Genomic DNA, 22,500 nt, shown 5'->3' on the forward strand with positions numbered 1-22,500 from the left:
TCCTACCACGTGCTGAGAAAATTTTATCACCTACATTTCTACGTTTTTTCATCCCGATCTGACCGCAGATATAAAGTGGCCGTGCGATCCTGCCGAAAGAATAGCTACCATGACTCTTTGTTACCCCGCACAAATGTCGACTGCAACCACCTTCCGGTTTCCATCGTTTACCTCCCAGACGTATCTTTATTGAAAACAGCAATATACCACGCTCTCGCTTAACATTTTCTCTTTATATAATTGTCTACATATTTTTTGCGTAGTTGCCACTCCTTTCTGTAGTACCTTCGCAACTTGAAAGTATGTGTAATAAATAAATAATAAATATCGTATATACTGATTTTCTAAGATTTGTTTCCTATTTCCCTTTTCTGCGGCAAAACATACATTTGCACAATATAAAATAAGGTATTCCTTTTTGAAGCCATGTTAGTCTTAGCCAAGCTTATACGGATTGGGCGTATCTGCGTTCTTGGTATCTTGTAACCACTTCTAGAAAGAAAGGGTTGGTTTGGTAACTTGTAGATGAGTCAACATGACAATGCTACGGAATGACCTCTGACCCTGCTGGCAATTGAACCTACGCCAAGGAAAACCCCGCAAATTGCATTGCCCACTTTGGAGCCAGGTGGCAGAGTAAACTGGATGCGGTTTGAATGCCAAATTACGAAATACGTTTCAAGTATCTTCTTTTTCCTGAGCGGCTCTCCTGTGTTAGTGTGCGACCAAACCGCAATTATTGCAGGGATCTGACACGAGCTGCAAACAGGCATAAATAGATAAAACTGGAGTTGATGGCAAAAAAACTTTACTCAATAGACAACTATCTTCCTGTGATCATGTTTCTGTTGCCTAGTAAAGCAGAAAATCGGCAAATTAGTGGAATTCGTGCTTTTAGGAGGAGAAGGCGCCCAGTTAGGTGCATGAGCGTATGGCATGCGTTACTTGCAGTTCTGCTGTGTGAGTTTCCTGAGAATGTTTGGGTAAAAAAAATGCGCGCCGGTGTCTTTTGTACGAGTTGCATGAGTTGTCAAATGATCTTGATGTAAGTAGAATGTTTGCGGGTTAATGGTTGAAGCGTGCCGCATTTAGGCCACGAAAAAAGAGGAAGAACAAAGGGGACGAAGGAAGAGGAGGACGAGGAGGGCACTCTCAGAATAAAGTGGCGGAAACTATCCGTCATTATTAAGCGATGTGTTTCCTTTAGTTGCGTTTACTAGGAACGTTACATAATTTGGCGCAGCCCGACAGGATGTGGGTTACATTCTTCGTTGACCAAACCTGGCTACCACTGGCTACCAAGCGCAAGATGAGCCGTGAACAAGTCTTCCGCGCCACGTCAGCTCCCCTGGCCTCGTCGACCCAGTGCTAAAAGAAGCGTCCATATGCCGTGAGGAACGTTTGCGGACAGGATCAGTCAAGGTGAACCTGCAGCTGGCGACAATAGTAGAGGTTGTTTTGGCACCCATGCGCCGTGGTTCTCCGTCAGAGGACATGCCAACGGAGAAGGTGAGACACGTTTTGCAAGTTTTTGAAGTAAAACAGCGACAGATGATGCAAGAAAGTCAGCTTCTGGCAGCACTAGCCGAGTCTATGAGGAAAGGAAAACGAGCGCCAGATATGGTTGAACTTGATGTTTTTGAAGGTGGCTCCGAAGACCCGCAACATTGGTTATGGTATTATGAGTATGCTTCTGAGAATAACGGGTGGCTATCCGAAAAAGAAAAAGTGCAGAACCTGCGACGTTACCTTGGTGTCACTGCCAGAAAATGGTACAATCTGCAGATCCTGGATCAAAAGCCAACATATTGGGAGAAGTGGAAACGCAGCTTCCTGGTGGCGTTTCAATGCAATCCTTTGGAGAGATGGGAGTTGGCGCTACGCTTCAGACACACGCGTGGATCCCTACTAGAGTACTGCCTTGAGAAGCGTCGTATGTTGCGCATGGCAGAACCTGAACTGCCATCACTCGCGGTTATTGCTTTGGTAACACTGGGACTCTCTCCCAGTATTCGAAAACAGGTTCAGCTGAAAGCCCCTGATACAATAGACGACCTCATGCGGTGTCTGAAAAATTTGCCCGTGGAGCCAGCACAGGACAGTCCTTGCAGAGAAGAATTACTCCTGGACAGCAATGAGCTCGTAGAACCTCAGTCGCATATACGATCTCTCAAATTCGCAGGGAGCCTTCAGAACAACGTTTTGAAGTCCTCGAATTGCTGCTCAAGTAGTCCTGGTAGAAGTCTACGCGTTCCGACTGTCTGTAAACCCCACACAGAACTGGGCAAAGACGACCGGCCTGTCGTGAAAGACTGCCACGAAACTGTGTACTTGGCATCTTCTAACCTACTTCGTGTCCGTGTCAAGATTGACGGTGTTGAGATGAATGCACTCGTGAACAGTGCTGCGTCTGTGTCCATTATCAACCAGAGAAGAATAGACACCAGCCGTCTCCACAGGTGGGAGGACCCTACGTGTCCAAGGTTACGATGGGGCAGTAAGCTCCCATGATGAGTGGGCGTCTGTGGTGCCTGAATTTCAATGACATTACGTAAAGAGTGACATGCTGACATTACCTGACGTCACCTATTACTTCCTTTTATCTCGCCCTGACATGAAAAAGCTCAAGATAAATCTTTATTGGGATGACAGGGTATTGGTTGAAGAAAATGCTAAACTGACGAAAAGCGGAGAAACACCAAGCCCTCTAAGATTAGTTCACTGTGAAGAAGACATCAGAGACATCAGAAGGCATCAGAGCAGACAAAACAGTGGTTCGGAAAGCGCCATATATTATGTCAAGTGAGAAAAGGCTTGGTTGAAAAAGGAGCTGCAAGCAATGTTAGATGCCGACATCATTCGACCATCAATTTCACCGTTTGCTTCGCCTGTAACAATCACTCCTAAAGACGATGGCCCTTATCGTCTTCAACCCCAGCAATTCCGGACATCGCCTTTAGTTGGCAGCTTTTACACCACGTGGCGTACGGACCTTTAAGATTCGAAATTCGCGCGATGACGCACGAAGTGTACTGGACGATCACAGAATACACGTTTTAACAATAAAAGAAAAAGAAAAAAAAAGGATCACGCCAACAGCTTTCACCGTCGAGCATGGACGAGCGCGAACCAGGAATGGCTGATCTGATAACCGCCGCGCGTATAAGTCGAGCGGCCAGCTAGTCTACAGTGAATCAACAGTTTTGCTGCTATTGATAGGCGTTTAGAGGCTCAGCCCAGCTTCGAGAAAGCGGGTGCAGAATCTTGTAAGAGCGGCCTCCCCCCTGCCGTCCATCTTTTCCTCGTCCAACTTTTTGTCCGATCGAATCAAAAAAAGCAAAAATGCCCTTTTGTCGTTTCATTTCTAAAAAGCTGATTCTAAAATAATAATGCAAGCTTGCTAAATGGCCGCGATGGGCGCATGTTTCAGGATATGCAGTCGCATGATTGACACCCTTAATCTCGGTTGGCCTCAGTTTACGTGTCCATTTGCGCATTTGCGTGCAGGTGCCTGGTAGAGCTATGTTCACTGCCACGGAATTTGTTTTTCGAACGCGAAAGCCTTAGGTGCATGGCTATATTTTCGGTGCCATTGGCAGTGACCTTGGCGAAACCGCGCCGTAACGAAAATGTGCGACGCCGCAAGGAGTAAAATCACGTCAACAAATGCTTGTATTGACGTCCGTTTTCTCAGGGGGGTTCCTGTGAACAAAGTAAATTAGTGGCGTTGTAAAGAAAATTTGCTACATTTCAGCCGAACACCTTTTCTAAGCTCTTGGTAAGCGACGGGTGTAAATGCAGAAAATCATCTGTAACTGGTCAGTGTTCAAACACCTGTTTCACTGCGCAATGGCATAGCCAGAAATTTTGTTCGGAGAGGGGGGAGGGCTCACGTTGCAGCGCGGCCTCCTCCTTATAGAATTTGTTGAGGGATCAAATACATCAATGATAACTGCACTGCCATTGCCAATGTCATTGTATATTAGAGGCTGCAAACGAACTATATGCTGGATGCTAATTAACTGTCACGTAAAATATATATTTTTTAACAAAACAATATATTCGTATGTCCCAAAAATTGTGGCAGAAATAACGGATATCAATGCTTCGGCGTTTTTTGTCTATTTAATAAGTAAAGAAAATATCACACGAGCTTTACCACTAGATCAGTTTGAAACCAGCAAAGCAGTGCATACAGCTGGTGTGAAAAACGTAAAGGCCATGAAAAGAACAAGTTGAGCACAAATATTTTGATAAATCTTTGACATTCAAGAACCTTGTTTACTTTTTTGTACAGTCGCGAGCAGAAGTTTGGAGACCATGGCATCAGCAGAAAGTTTAAATATATTCAAGCGCAGCTGCGCGGCCCCGAATTGGCTTAATACGTTGTATTGGTCCAACACGCGCACGTAGGCTTGCGCTCTTTATTTCAGCCGGAATGCGCAGGCTGTGTCGCTATCCCATTCATTGCTTCGCCCTTAGGGCAAAACTGTAACATTTTTTTAGGAAGACGTTGGCACAGTAGAAAGAAGCCTGCATTTCGGAATATGCCACCTAGCGGGAAGCCGCCAAACTAAGCAGCGACAAAGTGATAAAAAGTGCGGCGCAGCTGGGTTCGAACTTGCGAACTCACGATTGTGGTATCGGTGATCTTGATCTGTGGTCGCTCAACACGCTAGGCTACCGTTTCGAAGCGCTGCTGTTGGCGAAAACTAGGTTTCTGTATGTACCACAACAAATTCCGCGACCTTGTTATGAAAACTGCAATTTTGGAACGACTTCTTTGCCATTTCAAGAGCTGCTGCTGCAACTAGCTGAAAGCTGATTCATTGAAGTTGATAAATCCCCAGGAATACGTCAATCGATGCAATAGGTTCATCGCAAATTGCTTTTTACTGGCCAAAAAAAGCCTCCAAAATTTTGGCTTTTCAATAGACTCCCATACTTGAAACTTCGCCCGCAATTTGGAACGGGTTTTCTGCCGTAAGTATTGGTACCACTTGCATGATATTTCGGTCTATTCGCCTAGAGCCTATATCCACGGGAATATTTTAAAAGATGGCTTCTATGATTAATTATTTGGAAAAAACGACGCTCTCCCATAGAAAACGCGTATGTTTTCAGAGGCGGCTGCTAGAGGCGCTGTTCGGCAATGCCCTTAATTCCTGGTAATGTATAACAATTTTACACGCCTTTAATTTCAATATCTGTTTCTTTTAGGCTCATTGTAACTACTGTATTCGGATTCACAAAAACGTTCTCACGCTAAAACTGTTCGCAGAAACAGGTGTCAGCCAATCGTGGTGCAGCACTTACGATCGAAAAGCTTTGTGAATTCGGCCCCTGGTGCTTTGTTTCTCGGTTTTAGATCTTGTTTGGTTTGGATATCACTTGTTGTAATGTTACCTTGAAAAAAGTTTTAATGCGTGTATACATCCTCCCCGCTATAATCCTCCTCGAGCGAATATGGGACTGTGTGATAAATAAATGAAAGGCTGTTCAAGTGACTGAATCGTCCTGGTTCTGTTTTCAAGAAGGCCTAAATGTGCGTGCGATGAGGCGAAATTTAGTCACGGTGTTACGCAGGCTAATAACCAAAGTGGGCCAAGCAGCAACAAAACATATACGTGCCGCCGCAAATATACACAGGCTTCAAGCGTTGAGTTGTATGAACAATGCTGAAAATGTGTTCCTATAATAATGTTTTACCGCATGGCCTGCATATTGGTTCTTGGTTCACTAAAGTCATGTTATTCTATTATTGGTGGTCTATAGTCGTATGCACGCCGTCATATGCAACAGTTGTCGCCTTGCGTCACCCTTGAATCACCTGTTAACAATAAGATTGTCGAACTTAGTGTGTCCTAGTGGTTTTCCCTCAATCCTTTGGTGCGAGACATCATTTTGTAGTTGAATTCATGATCTGTCTCGTTAGCAAATTTATTGTAAGGATAAGACAATGCCGCGTGCAGTTGTGCCTTTTCTCTGTGCTCTATTATGTCTGACTAGCGGCATTTTCAAGCTTAGTAGATTAAATAAAAGAAGCAAATCAATGCAGCAGTTACACCATTAAACATTGATTTGGAGAGCACAAATTTTCATGTGCCCAGAAAATGACAACGTAAGGGTGTGTAAATGGTGTCATGCCACTCAAAATGTTTTTTAGCATTTAACGAGAGTGAATCAATCAGCCGCTGAATATCGCATGTGACCGTTTTTTTCCCGAAGCTCTACACAACGCCGCCACACACGTCGCATTGCGGGAAAAGACGAATACTGTCGAAAATTTTAACAGCTTCATATTGAGAATGCTTATTGTAACCAGAAAAGATTTTTTTCTGCCGACTTTTTCTAGCGCAGCATGGGCTAGAAAGAAAGCAAGTGCTAAGATCCAAAGACAGAGAGTTGATAGACTATCACTATCCACTTTCAAAAGCAGAAAGCCAATTTGTCTTGTCTGTGGTAAGGTTGTAACTGTTATTTGACCGACTAGGGGGGTGGGAGGGTTTTTTGGGGAGAAAACAAAGTAGTAGCCCTGGCATCGTCCGATAAATGACCATACCCTGACAGTCCATGTCTCGGCCGCACGAGAGTGGAGCCACGTGCGCAAATTTCAACAAAAAACGACTACAGCGCAAAAGCTTGTAATACTCGCCTTCGCGCACTAACATTAAATGTCGCACGTTTAATAAAAGAAAAAAAAAGATGAAGTAGCACTGTGCTTTTTGATCACCTCGGAAGGGGACTACTTCCAAGAACACCGAACGCAGATGACTCTACCTACTGCAAAAATGTTTAGGGGTTTCCGTCGAACGAGACAGAGAAGTTATGTCAATGTATTGAAACGCTGCCCAAAACAAACAGGAAGAAAACAACAAGAGACGGGAAAGAGCGCACACAACCTAATACCACCATTTTTGGGCACTTGTACTTTGTATTCACTTTTAAAGCTACGGCTTGCGCGAGAGAATATATCCATTTTTCCAACAAGGAATCGACCCACCACCCGAAATTCTCTTTCTGCGTGCTGATCTGCGCCATCCAATAGAAAAGCGGATTTACAACATGTCTATGCCACCGTATCCGCAGTGGCAGACACCAAGCTGCTTTGTGCAAACGACACGCTGTGCCCCATTTGCTCGAAAAAAAATTACCGACACTCAGTCGCAATAAGACAGAACTGCGCCTGTATTCGAAACTTGTATGTGTATTGCGCCTGGCTTGAGCGTAATAAGTAATAATAATATTAACTACAATAATATTAACAATAAGGTCAATTTAGCCCGACAGGCGAATCACTGATTGCGACAGACATTTATTAGACAGCTGTGCAAACTAAGGTTAGTGGTTTTATCAGCTGCATCAACTGCTGTAAACATTCGCTTACTAACTAAATTAACCTCCACGTTGTCACGCGTGCACAATCACACACGAACACATCTCTCTCGATAAGCGCGGACACTCGCTGTCAAAACGATGGCGTGGGGTAGAGCGGCAGCAAGAGCGAGCGAATTGTCCATCGTGCTACTTCTAGCTTCAACGAGAACTAATTGCGCCGAGAATACACCGCACACGACGGCATCAGGAGCGCTTTAACGAAAAGCTATTCGAAACTGCCTCTATTCTATTTCTGAAATCAGGCCTCCATGATTGCCCAACTTCACTTGTCTTTCACGCAACGTAAAGGAAAAATATTAGCGTAGCTTGCACGGGAGGCGCAATGCTACAGAGAAAGCGCAGCTGATGGGCACCTAGCTTGGCCTGGCTTTTGGGCTAGTCTAAGCACTACCAAGTCATCCCCAGCATGTTCCGGAATTTATTGATCATTTATCGATTATTGATTAGCTGCTGGTTGACTATCAATTGTCTATCGATGACAGACTACGGTTAAGTAGTCCCAACCATGCTTAGCTAGACTTAACCAGGCTCAGCTTCGCCAGTTGACAGAGGTATGTGTCATTGCACTTGTACCCTTTCTGCACAACCGCCAGGATCGGCCCACAATTTCTGTTCGCAGGTTACGGACTAGCTCGGCTTAAACAGCTCCGCTGTTAAAAAAACGCGAGAGCTACTCACTCTTATATGACGTGTGCACACTAATTATGCATGTGAGACCGAACAACAGAAAAATATTTTTCGATTCTATGCCTTTTACCATCAGCCATCCGCAATTGGTCAAAAGTTTTCGGGCTGCGTCCACTTCGCCTGTCTATCACCTGACGTCCAAAAACCGTGAAAAATCACTGCGTCAAAGTGGCATGTACGCATTAAAGATGCATTATTACGCCGATCAAAACTTAATTTTCTTTTTAATAGCCGGACACTGCCCCGTTCCGACATGAATAGAAGGTGGGTACCCGTCGATCGCTTTGGCACTGGCTAGTCGGAGCTGCCGTGGAGAATGGATTAATTTGCCTATATTAAAACTTTTGCGTGACATTATATGGTTGTCGAGTCCTTTCAGCACGTAAACGACATCGCTATGTCAAATTTTGTTCACTGAAGATTCGTTTTAGCTGCATTTTTACGTTTCCGTTGCACGCCGACGTGATTTTCTAGCAGACACCGAAAGCTAAGTAAGAAGAAGCAGGACAAACAAACGCACACGCCGGCAACACCCTCCTTAACAGGTTATCTACTTTCACTGCGCTAGCCCCGCCCCACCTTACCGCCTAAAGTTCTGCGTGCTCATCGCCCTTGGTCAGCCAATCAGGTAAGAAATATATGTCAAGTTAGGCAATGCTATTCCTTTTGAAAGCAAACAACCGTGAAATCCTATAAAATAGGAGAGCGTTTCAATGGCCTTCTCAAACAACGCTGCGAGGCCCCGCCCGATGCTTGCGTTGGCGGTTACGTAAATTGGACATCAGGAGATTGGAAGGAAAACAGATTGGAATAGCTTTACGTTATAGGGTCCCAGCCATCGGCCCGTCTAGACTTTGCACCCAGCGCAGATCGCTTTCTAGATTGGGGCCGCGCGGCCGTGCTCAGCCGCGTCATACGTAGCCGCCACGGGAGTAAAACGTCCCCCACTTTCCCTGCGGCCTTGTGAGCGATGGAAGACGGAGTGCTTTTTCCCCGCCTTCCTCCCTTGCGCACGCGAGACTGAGCAACCATTCTCTGCTCACCCTCTCACGCTTTCACTTTACCCACACCGTACGGCGCGGGGCCGCGTTGTTATCGCACTTGGACATTATACGAAACATCGCGTCGACGACGACGGCGGAAATGTGCCTGGAGTGTCCATATATTTGCAGTCGCATTAAAATTATGTGGATCCGAGTCAGTGTGGGAAGCAGAGTAAGCGAAGCTTTCTCTGCTGTTCGCTTTGACTGACGATAGTACGCGGTGATCTTAACAGTGAATTTTTAATTTCTTCAGCATTTAATGCAATGCGAGAGTGGTGAGTTGATGTTAAACGTTACCCTGCGTGCACCTGTTTCTCCGTGTAATACCCACAATACACAGCGAGGCGTGCTTGCTTGAGGCATTGTTGTGCGCCGTTTTTTATAACCTTCGAGATTGAGCCACCAGGCTTCTCAGATGAATCTGGCACGCTTCCACTCGCACCGGCAACATACGGCATCCGGCCGCGATGTTATCGCACTCGGACTTTACACGGAACAACGCGGCGATAGCGAAGGCGACGCGGATGACGTCGGCGTAAATGCGGCTGGAGTGTACATATAATTGCTTTCACAATAAAAAAAAAAAAAAAAAAAAGTTGTGTACGGGGAATACCGCTGCCATAAACTAGAAGCTTGTTTCCCCACAGTACGACTGAGTTTGTGGAGAAACAAACGCATATGTTTTCTTCGTATTTGCAAGCGACTTGGTGCGACAGCATTTAAAAGTCCGGAATCAGGTTAGTCATGTCCGAACGACTGTCAGACCAGTACTTTGTTGCGCTACGAGGACATTGTAAGTCACCTTACGAGAGGAAATATTCCCGACAAGGCGGGGCTCCGAGAAGTATAGTCAAGCGCTTACTTATTTGCGCAGCTAAGCAATCGTGTGGCTCACAGCAGGCCCTACAACAATTGACCCGGTGTAGTTCTGCGGTTGCGGCTCCACTTTCTCAAAGCTTCACAACCTTGCCTTCGCGTATAACGTGCGAGATTGGCGTACACTTAACAGGCACGCATGATTTTAGTTATACTTCCGAACTGAAAAAAGAAATCACGCAGAAACTCCTCTGGAAGTTGCCTAAGTATGCACAATCATTGTGCCGCTTGTTAATCGCCACGCAGCCCGGTGTCATTATCAATGTTATGAAATTTCATTCGACCAGCATAAACCCTTATTAACCCTTATCGATCGTTATCAACCTTATCGAACACGATCCGACCCTTATCAACTATTATCGGTCCTTATCAACCTGGATGTCCAGCTAAGCTGTTGCAAAACTACCACTACAATTGCTGGGGGGGCATGCAATGTTTTATTCATGGTTCGGATGCTTGTTTTAAACTTGTTCTTTATTGAAATATGTGCTGTTATGTGTATTGTATGGGTGATCTCAATGAATGTATGCGCTGTTCGCTCGCTGAGCACTTGTAGCCTCAGCCTTACGTGGTTATGAGCCATTGCATTCGTCTTACGTGACGGACGGCCAAATTTCTCATTTGGAAGGCATATAAAGGCTTATGCATTTAAAACTAAAATGGCATCATTTATTAAACGAGACGAAGCTGCTGATTTTCGCTGTGACACGGGGACTTTCTTTTCCTCTTTATTTCGTTCCGTCACGCGTTCTATAGATCATACGTTTTCCCTTTCAATTTTTTTTACACTGATAATATTGAAGCCTTCGCATTGTTGGCACATTGCACTGTCAAGTAAACACAAGTAACAAGTGCTCTATTTGGCGATGTCCTTTTGTGTCACAAACTTGCGTAATAGTAAATCTTTCTAATTACCAAACAAAAAACTTTACCATGCGCCTAAACTTGAGAAAAATGGGCACGGGCAGCCGTTCTTAGTGCTTCGATGGCACTCCATAAAGCCATTTGGCCCGCTCCTTCTTGCAGAATCTGACACCATCATCTTTCCTTATACGCCAGGGCGCAAATATGCATCACAGCTGCACATTCGTGTCCATTTTTAGCATGGTCCACAAGCTCTTTCCCATCAATTCAACGGCGGACGAATCTTTTTCCCCTGTAAACATGTTTTGCCGCATAGTAGCCAAACAAAAGTGCCCCAGGAAAAAAATTCAGCCAGCGGAATAAAACCAAACTGGACCTACATATACAGAGAGACCTACAGTATGTGTCACTAGAGTGCAATTAGCGGATTAGTTTTTACTGTGTTGCAAATGACGTTTTAAAAATCACCCCATGCATTTTAAATGGGTCTATAAAAGTGCCCCAGGAAAAAAATCCAGCCGGCGGAAATAAACTACACTCGACATATAGCTTGAGAACGTTGTCGCGATTGAGTGCCTAAAGTGCAAATTGTGAGAAACGAGCCATTGCTCAGCAATCGATTTTTAAAAAATGATGCCCATAGAGTTAATACGACCGCATCGCCCCAGGGTCGGCTTCACTGCAGTAGTCGATGTCCCAGATTGCTGGACTTGTGTACCGATTATAGGATTCTAAATCGTCAAACAGAATTATTACCTTTCCCGATGCCAAAAATTGATGCTATTATCGATGAAACTGGTGGTTGCCACAGGTTTTCACGGATCGACCTCTGCAAAGGCTTTTGGCAGATTCCCTTGACCAAGGAGACCAACAAGTACACCGCATTTGTTACGCCATTCGACTTGTTCGAATATAATAGATTGCCTTTCGGATGGAAGAATTTCCCAGCGTGGTTTCAAAAGATCATGAATTACATTTTGAAACTATACTTGGGCACCTTTTGCAATGTTTATATAGACGACATAATCGTTTTCTCGAAGACAAAAGAAGATCACGAAAGTCACATTTCCCTAGTTCTCCATGCACTCAGTCTCGCACATCTCAAAGTAAACTTTAGGAAAAGTGCATTCTTCCAAGAAAAAGTGGTATTTCTAGGCAGGGCATTTGACGGCTGTACCAAGAGCACAAAGCAGGAATCCGTTGAAAGAATTTCTAAGTTGGTGAAGCCTTACAACGTACCTTCCCTTCGTGTCTTCCTGGGCCTCTCTGGAACCTTTAGGGCTTTTATAAGAGACTATGCAGTCAAGACACGATTCCTCACAAGACGGATGCAAAAAGACGCACCATTCCTGTGGAATGACGAGTGTGAAAGTACCTACCGTGAACTAGTAAGGCTTATATCATCCGACCCTATTCTCCGCCTTCCTGACTTCTCGCTACCGTTTGTCTTGAACGCTGATGCATCGCAGTATGCAACTGGGGCAGTGCTCTATCAAAAACTCTCAAACGAACCTGACCACCAAAGACATCATGTGGTGGGATACTACAGCTATACATTGACCATCAAGTAAAAAATAGCGCCAGAATATGCACAGGACCAAACTACGAGTAACAGGACAGATGGCGCTGTTTTTTACTTGATGATGAAGAACCAGCTAGCCCAAAAATACGTCCTTACAATATACATTGAAGCCTGCAGAAGTGAACTACACCACCACCGAAAGGAAGCACTGGCCGTCTTGAAAGCTGTTCAGTATTGCCGAACTTACCTAGAAGGTAAGTTCGGAGAAACTTACACAGAAGAAATGAAAGAGATCGATGGAAAGTACCACGTGCCGCCGACAATGGTTCCGAAGATACTTCACCTTTACCACGATACTCCAGAGTCAGGTGACCATGATTGGTATTGGCGCACATATAACAAGCTACTGAACCGGTTTACATGGCCAAGTATTAAAGAAGACATCAGAAACTATGTACGGACATCTCACACATGTCAAGTAAACAAAGTGAAGTACAGACAGGCGACATACGTCATGATAATCCCGCAGCATTCGCGAGTCCCCTTTGAAGTCGTTCACTTGGATTTTGCAGAGCTAAAGAAAGCGGGTGAAGGTGTCAGGAAAACGCAGGCGTTTCTACTTTGCTTAGACGAATGCACCAGAATGATTACGGCTAAGGCAGCAAAGGAAGACGCCCACAGCGTCATTGCTCGTCTTCAAGCCGAATGTTTTAGACACACGAAGACCATAGTGTGTCACAATGGGCCTGCCTTCCGTAGTGCTAAACTAGCGAAGTGGACTCGAGATCATGGCATGACTATAAAATTTTGCTCGCCCTACCACCCCGCAGCAAACGGCCTTGCAGAGCGTGCCATCCGAGATGTGAAGCAATTTATAAGGTTGTACCCAAAGTTTACAGGTTCGTGGAAATGCTGCCTAGAGGCTGCAGTGAGGCACGATAACCGGTCATACAGCAGTGGCTTGGGGTGCAGCCCACTTTTTGCCGCCTCAGGAGTCACGCCGACACTTTCTGCGGATCGCGAACTGGGTATCCTTGGCAAGCTTCAACTTACCGAAACAAAGAAAAGCGCGCAGATGGAGGATATCTACAAGCAACGCATGAAGAGAAACTTTGACAGAAGACGCAACAACCAAATGAAACACATAGAGGTTGATAACAAGGTCCTAATAAGAAAAGGCGTTGGGACTTCAAATGTGAAATTTCACGGACCCTTTCCTGTGGTAAAGACGACGTCACAGCACGGCATCCTGAAGACAATATGGTATCTGGGAGCCTCTGGTACAGAAGAGTGTGCCTCTATCGGAAATGTTTTTCAAGTACCACACCAGGAGGTGTGAACAAAGAGAGCCACGGAGGGTGAAGCGTGCCGCATTTAGGCCACGAAAGAAGAGGAACAAAGGGGACGAAGGAAGAGGAGGACGAGGAGGGCAGTTCAGTTAGAATAAAATGGCCAAAGACTATCCGTCAGTATTAAGTTATGTGTTTCCTTTAGTTGTGTTTACTAGGAACGTTACAATGGTATTATTTTGTAATTTTATATATATATATATATATATATATATATATCATTTGGGTGTTCTAGAACAATAGTGCTCGGTCAAATTGATTGTTTTAGCGGACAAATTTTCGCCCAGAAAATTGTGAGTCATCGGCGCTTGCTTTGTCTGTTCCTTTGCTTGTGTATTGGTTCCTATGCGCTCCCATAGTGCATGTGCAAAATATCCGGTCTTCTGACACGAACAAAATACAAGCTCATTAGCGCGAATGAAAAAGCCTAACATGTATAGAACATTATCTTGAGGACCACGATTTATAACTTCAGTCATAAGAGTGGAAAAGAATTGAAACAAGCTGCATAACTCGCCAAATTAAATATAATTCCTTTAGAAGGAAAGTGATTATGCTTCTGAATTTCGAAGACAAGATTACCGCTATGAGTGTCCTCTGTCACACAATTTTTAACGTCATGATGCAGGAGCTGAAACTTGATACGCATCGGACGTCATTTAGATGACCTTGCACGGGGAAATCTCAGTAATGCACCTTCCGTCAGAGATGTGTAAGGCCGCTTTATATTTCGACACAAACGAACAATAACGCAGACTGAGTCACTCCTTACTGGTCACGGTGGTAGCTCTGCGGAGCCACCGTTGCAGACGACTTCCCTCGGTCAGTAGTTTTCTTTCCGGAAACCGAACGTCATGCTTGTCGTTTGGTCAAGCCGAGGAGCGAAAGCTTTGCTACAAAGGCCACGGAGAGAATAGGGTAGTCAGCAGACACGAATAAAACGAGAAGTACGGGATACGACAAAAACTGCGCAACACTAACAACGTTTCCTTATTTCGTGCAGCAAGCATCACACGAGCTGAATGACCAGCACTTCCACAAGATGAGCTTCCGGCACGAGATGACCCCATTCAAGCCATCGTTTCCTGCTCAGGACCATAACTCTGGTCTCTTTTGTGTTTTTTTTTCTTTTTTCTTCTTTCTTCGTGTATTTTTAGTCAGAGCCACGGGTATTTTTATCACTAGCACCAATGTACTTTACCAACGGAAATGATTGATCAAATCAAACTATGTGCGTAGCAAAACAGTGTCTTTTGAGCTACAGCGTTCTTTAGTCTCTATCTAGCGTTCCTACGTTCCTTGTAGTGTGTTTTTTATTGTTCTGTGGTTCCATGTTTTTTACCAACTGTGCCGCGCAGTGTTTCGCGCCACACTGGCAGTAATTTGTGCGCATTGTGCTTCGGAATAATTTGCACTGAATAATAGCGCGAATACAAAATTTCTTATATACCACCAGGCAGCCTCAATCCCTCACACTTATTTGCTTTCAGGGCCATTCAGGCATTACAGAAAGTAGTTGATGACAAGAAAAAATGAAGAAAATAGACAAAACAATAACCAGTTTAGTATAGGTGATGACAAATTGCGCCCGTGTGCTTGCGTTGTAGTGCACTTAAAAGAACCCCAGGTGGTAAAAATTATTCCGGAGCCCTCCACTACGGCGTGCCTCATAATCAGAACAGGTTTTGGCACGTAAAACCCCAGAAAGAAGAAGATGACAAATTGCAGACTTGAACAATCTGAGATCGTGTACGTAATTAAAGAGCACAAGTGCACCGTTTTTCGTCAGCAACGATTACACAAATAAATATCCGGGCAGCCGTCATGTTTTGCGACGCCACGCTTTGTGCATACCACGCTCTCGACAACTTCATTACACTTCATTAAACAGTGTAATTGTATCGTTCGCAAACTTTACTAACCAAAAAGAAGGTATGATTCTATTACTAAAAAAGCACTTCTCTTGAAATAAAGTGACCGTTTTCGAAATCAATAGTTAACGCCAGTGATTCCGTCATGTTACCACATTTCATTTAAAAAGTATCTAAGGTAATGTTTTAATAAGGAACGAGCACGCGCCTTCAAGCCTAATTGTTGGGTAATAGTTCTAGCTAGCATGTTTGGGTAGCCGCAAGAAATTGAACAAAATCCAGCTCTGCCATTCAGATCAGAACTGAATCTGCCTGAGGGAATAAAAACCATTTATTCAGAAATAAAGCCTGCAAACAACAACAATTTAATACAGCAGATGCCCTACAACAAAAATCATTTCTGCAGAGCTGAGCAAATGCTAACGTGAAAGGTCTGTAAGTATAGTGACCACTTGGAAACCGGAAATCTTGCTGGCTAGCTGAACACCAACCTATTACCTCTCAAAAGCATTACGGAATTGAGGTACGAGAGAAGACATTGGAAGGACAGTGGAAATAAGAGTATTACGGGACAAAGAATACCTTAATGGGCCACACGGCAAACACTGCAGACATGAAGTAGGAAGGTGCGCCAATACAGCACGGTGGAGGACTGACATCGGGTTTAAGAAAGTTTACGTGAAGGCTTCTCTTTTTTTTCTGCCCTCATGACACCTGCAAGTTCAGTAATGTGATATTTGATAAATCACTTACCAAAACAAACAAAAAAGCATAGACGTACCATGAGAAGACACATGGACTCACTGCAACTTCAATATCACTTGGAGAAAGCCTCCACTCCCAGGTAGTAGTCATGCAAGGGGTGTTTCAGAAAATCTATGGCACCAAAGCTTATATTGGGTCGGGTGGAGCGAATACAACTAACCCAGCTTTGTTTAGTCTACGTGCTCCTTAGGTGCAACGTATTTTTTGCAAATGCATTGAATATTGAGTAACATGGAGTAACTTTGGTGGCCTAAAGCATCAATAAAAGCAAAACATTTATTTCCTAAGATTCTGAGTACATTTAGAAATAGCCCACCTATTTACTTAGACGCGCTCTTGTTCGTTTTATTTCTCCGCAATTTCAATACAACGCAATATATAAACTTAAGAAAGCACCTCGTGAATAGCTGTCTCAACGCCACGACATTTACAACCCCACAAAATATACTAATCAATAGTCGGTATTTAACTCAAAACTGACGTATCGCAGCCTCTTCGCACTCTACAGAATTTGCCGATAGCAAGAAATATAGATACCGCTTCAGGAAGCAGAATTACCTCGCTATTACTGTCCGCCATGATTCCATGACTTCAGCAGGCAAGCTGCCTTGGCACCAACACCAATGCCTTTGGTATATCCTAACCGTTAAGGAAGCATTCAATTGGTGGTCTTCCTCTAGGGATTACGGGAAGCATTATCCATGCCATCACTTTAGGTGAACGAGCTATCCGCACGCCGCTAACAGCGTCTCCGCATGCCGCCACCAAAGACACGTATTTGTTACGGCTGAGCATTGGCTACTCCCCTACTAATGGTGAGTGGTCTTGTCGGTCGAACAAAGCGTCCCCTGCCTCTGCAGGGAGCACCACTGGACCGTGACGCCAGAGGAAGGCTTGACTTCTTTGTCGCTTGGCGCGTCCCTTTGCAGCGGTGAGGTTGGTTTATCCCTTCTATGGATACATCTTTATAGCCTCCTCAGGTTTGTTGAATGCATACAGCAGCGATCATAGCTTTGTTGTATGTTGCAGGGCGGTCTACGGCTAGCTCCTAATTACGCGGTCCTGTCTTGAGACGTCATGTGCATTTTTTAAGAAACCACAAATATATACATGTATGAGGAGCACCTTTGTAGAAACAAATCGCGCGACTGCTTCACGACGGACACTAAGCATTGAAAATGTTGCGTCTATGTGTACAGTTGGAAAATTTGAATTACGCATCTCTAAAATTATGTAGGTGTCATTACGAAAGAGTAGGAGATTGTCTAAAAGAACAATAAAAAAATAGAGCGTGAGTTGCGCTTCCGTAGCTTCTTTATAAAGTGTTTAGTTGAAGTTAGCTGAAAGGCGATTTTCAGCCGAGAGCGTTCTCACATGCGCAAGGTGTAACCACACCGATTGGTGCCTTTTGTTCGTGTAGAGCTCTCACATTTGCGGATCCCTGTGTGGGTGCGGTGCAGTGTGTGTGCAATTGAGCAAATGGTGTTCGTCCTTTTTATATGTGCGTATCACAAGAGTGAACATTCAAATTACAGTACAGAACATTTAGTCTTCATTTTATTTTATTTCAACTATGAATATTGCGAAGCTGAACATTAGGAGGTGGAGTGGCGATGACGACACAACGACCACCACTTGACTATGACAGCCGTCGTCAGCGGCGAAATAAATGTTGCAGACGGACTAAAAGAAAAAAGAGAGCACACACAGTCTCAAACTCCTAACTCCTACCTCCGTAAGAAAAACACTTCAAGAAACATACTGACCTCGCTCAACCTAATTTGCTACTGTGCTGGCCGCGATGCTGAAAGTCATTGCAAATGTTGTTAAGATGAAGGCTGCACTATCAAGAACATAAACATAATGTTTTCGCCCATTGGATGACGAAATAAAAGGTGTGAGTGGAGTATACGAACGCTGCATGATCATAATTAAGTCGCCTTACCAGTAATATTTATTTGTTCTCTTGTTTTTCAATTATACTATTATATTGCTCACACTACCTGTTCTCCCCCTTTTTCTTTTGCTTCTTTTGCTGCAATAATTGGTGTTGTAAACATGTATTTTTTAATGTCACCCCATTTTGTGTTTACTCCATAGCAATACCGATCTGTGAATGTAACTCATCGTGACATAAAGAAATAGATAAATGAAAATAAATAACGAAATAAATAAATATGAACGTTGGAGGAGCAAGTTGCATGACTTAGTATGTCGCTGAGTGCTGCGCAGCGATGAGTTAATTTACATGAGATAGCCTTGCGATTTAAAGAGATGTTCAGTAATTTCTGTTTCTTGCACTTCAACATACACGCAGACCGTCCTGAGAAAGTCCATCTCAATCCAAGTCTGAAGCCTAAAGGAAAACACCGCAGAGAACGACGTCACTAACGGCGCTGCCAATGGCGCGCGCGCTTGGGTGCGGCGTAGAGAACGACGTAATAGACGGCGCAGCCAATGGAGACGTTTAGAGACACATGGGACGAACGGTTTTTTCGTTTCGCCTAGCCATATACAGCTTTCGTTGTAAAAAAAGTATCCCGCGATACCCGTCTCACGAAGAATGCCGACGTTACTGCTATTATCATTCAAGCAATATCGACACACCCTATTGAAACTGCCGAAACCCGTCATGTATCAGGCGTGTATGCAGCCAGAATGCTCTCTTGCGTTTACGTCTGGACATGCTGCGCAGTAAGCACCGCTGTAGTAAAGTACCCACGTGGAGCATGTGTGAATATAGCTTCAGACAAGAGTGCCTGGCTATTTATTACGCAGGTTCGAGTCCACACAACATTCATATTGAGACATTTATGTTGTTACGCGAACGTATACACTGCAGAATATTTACAATGTATATTTACAAAAGGCAAATGCAGCGCTGGCCAGTTAAGCCGACAGCTCGCGAGCAAGGAGCAGTTCGTCTTCGTCGGGGAGCCCGCGCGCATCGTCCAGCGACCAAGCCGGCTGGTAGGATCCTTGAGTGAGGAAAGCCAGCAGAGCGCGTGGTGGTCCGTGATTACAGAGAAGTGCGTGCCATACAAGTACGGGCGGAATTTGGAAACAGCCCATATGAGAGCCAAGCATTCACAATCTGTAATCGAATAGTTGCGCTCCGCTGCTGTGAGGAGGCGGCTAGCGTAGGCGATAACACGATCACGTCCCTGTTGGAGTTGGGCTAAGACGGCTCCGATACCGTGTCTACTGGCCTGGGTACGGACCTATGTAGGAGAGGACGGCTCAAAGTGGGCCACTATAGGCGGCGTGGTGAGAATGTTTGTTAGGTGGGCAAACGCGGCAGTTTGAGCGGGACCCCACGTAAACGGCTCGTCCTTCTTCAGAAGATCAGTAATTGGTCGGGCACTCGCTGCTAAGTCTTTAACGAACCGTCGATAGTAGGAGCAGAGTCCTACAAAACTTCAGGACGTCTTTGACAGATTGAGGTACAGGAAAAGACGTGACAGCACTAATTTTCTCCGCGTCTGGTTTAATAGCGGACGCGTCGACGAGGTGGTTGTGATGAGGTTCTTTCAATGAATTACTCGCTACTGAGGCATAGCCTCAGCGCATGAAATGACGAAGTCGTTCGTTACCACAACAAGCCATTCATTAAAGAAAATACAGCGAAAAGAGGAAACAAAACTCGGCAAACTAATCACAAAAACAAAAGAGGAATAAGTCTAGAAAGAAAGCATATAAGTCAGAAGGGGCCTACAGTTGCATGGTTCGCACTGGAGCTGTGGGATGGACTAGAAGTGGCGACAGAGGTGGAGCTCGAAGTGGAGTAGCGGTGACGAAACTAGAAGCCATCGAAAAAATCTATCCTGGTCACCCCCAGGCGAACACCAGGGATCCAATAATGCCGAAGGAAGTTCCGCAAGTTCCACTGTGACGTTGGGAACGTGGATAGCCTTGGTACGGTAGAGGTCTTCTCACCGGACACCAAGTCCAAGGGCTTCACCTATGCGACCGGTACAAGGGCTCCATTTCTCCCACATCGGTCGGCACCTTATGATCAGGCAGCCATGATCGACGCTGTTGTAAGGACAAGCATAGTGGAGACTGGCAACAGCAGGACGCCCTTGCGGCGTTCACCAGCCGGAGCTCGGGCACGGCGCTGGAGACGCTGGACCGCCTGGGTCGGACGCCCTTTCGACGTTCGCCAACCGCAGGCTGCAGGAAGAAGCTGGTTGTAGTGTCCATTCCAGGTGGGAGCATGGAGCGGTCTTGGGCCAGAAACTTGACTGGCCGCTACTCCCGCACCCTGGTCATCTTCTTCCCCCTCTTCTTCCGCGTCTCCCATGCTGGCTGTAGCTTGCTTGCTTGTTGCTCACTTCTGGCACTTGCCCACTACGTTCACGGCACTCGCGCACTTCACATATCACAGTGGCCCAGCACTGTAATCTGCCGACGACAGACGTGACACTCCGAGGAGTTTAGTTGGAGCCCTGCCTCGTGGGAGGCTTGAAGAACAGCTGACAAGCGCTCAAGGTGTGTCTCAAATGTGGGCGCAAATACGAGAACGTCGTCTAGGTAGCAGAGGCATGTTGACCATTTGAACCCTTGAAGCAAACAGTCCATCATACGTTCGAACGTGGCTGGGGCGTTGCATAGACCAAATGGCATAACTTTGAATTGATATAGACCATCCGTGGTGACGAACGTGGTCTTCTCTTGGTCCTTTTCATCTTTTCATCCATTGCGAGAGGTACTGGGATCGATACCCCGCACCTTCACCAAAATGTTACGCTAACGAAGGAATATACACTGCAGACTATTTAAAACGTATATTTACATAAGGCAAATGCAGCGCTGGCCAGTTCAGCCGACAGCATGCGAGGAAGGAGCAGTTCGCCTTCTTCATCGGGGCGCCCGTGCGCATCGTCCACAAGAAACAAGCAATATGCATGTAGCAATGTGATTTTTTTTGTATTTAATAACGGCACATATGTAGTGGTTTATTCCTAGAGACCCAAGCTGGCGTCAAAGAGGTTCATTAAAGAGCAGCACATGCCCAGTGACACATACCCACTAACGCAAGTTGGCGTGACACGGGTCGCCAAATGAATCGAATATGCACAAGGTGACATACCCGTGACCCAACTTGGCCAACAATTGGTTTTGAACCTCGGTTTGCCCACCATAGCCAGTCCGTACTCTAACCTATAAATCATGAACTACCACTAACCCAAGTTGGCGGGAAAACAAGTAGAGAGAGACTGACGAACGGACCGACAGCCCCCGGAAAGTACGTGAAGTAGCCTCATTGTTTAAGTGGCGTTAATCAACTTCTGGGTTCCTGTAACTGAGTTGATTAGCGTTCGAAGCAAAAAGAACATAGAAGGAAAAAGTTTCAAAGAGCCTTTTTACGCACTGCAGCACGACTACGAACAAGAAAAAGTTAATGTTATAAAGAGCACGGCGATAACATTTGTAGGAAACTATATTATGCCTGTTCGACATGTACTTGGCTATCCCTATCAAGTACGCTAGGTATTGTAAGCCATGATGTGCACACTCAAAGGAATAATAACTTAACCAGTGTAGCACGTCTGGATCTCCTCTTGTGTTCGTGTTTAACAATCGGACGACAAATAGGTACAAATGAAATCACCGGTACATATTAACACCCCTACATAAAAAGTAGCGTCACGCTTTGATGAATGCCGCCGCCTCCTCGCACACCCTGTCCGAGGCCGACGCCGCGTCGGTATTGGCCTAATGGCATCACGTGGACCGTCGAGCGCCCGGGCGCTGGCTGCGTTTGTTTACGATCGCGCTCCATCGCCATTTTCGCCCGAGAAGCGTCTACCGACTGGCGAGGAGCACGACGATAGCGACGAACACAGTCGGCGATCGTCGAATCTGATCAGTGGTGAAAGATAAACAAGTGCGCGTGTTTCAAGCGGTGTAGGTGGCGCAACGGTCGAAAAAGGAGCGCGAAAGAGACGAGAAACGAGGAGGAGGGAAGGCGGAGGAGGAGAGTGTCGCTACTTTTTATATATACGGGCTTTAGTACATATCACAAATTGGTGCCACTCCTCTACTTGTTTCCACGTTTTGCGGACACCGCATTTCACCGGCCAACAACAAAAATCTATCGCTCAGCGCCACGCTTGCCTGCG

Source organism: Dermacentor silvarum, chromosome 4 (genome assembly GCF_013339745.2).
Source record: "Dermacentor silvarum isolate Dsil-2018 chromosome 4, BIME_Dsil_1.4, whole genome shotgun sequence".
Taxonomy (NCBI): domain Eukaryota; kingdom Metazoa; phylum Arthropoda; class Arachnida; order Ixodida; family Ixodidae; genus Dermacentor; species Dermacentor silvarum.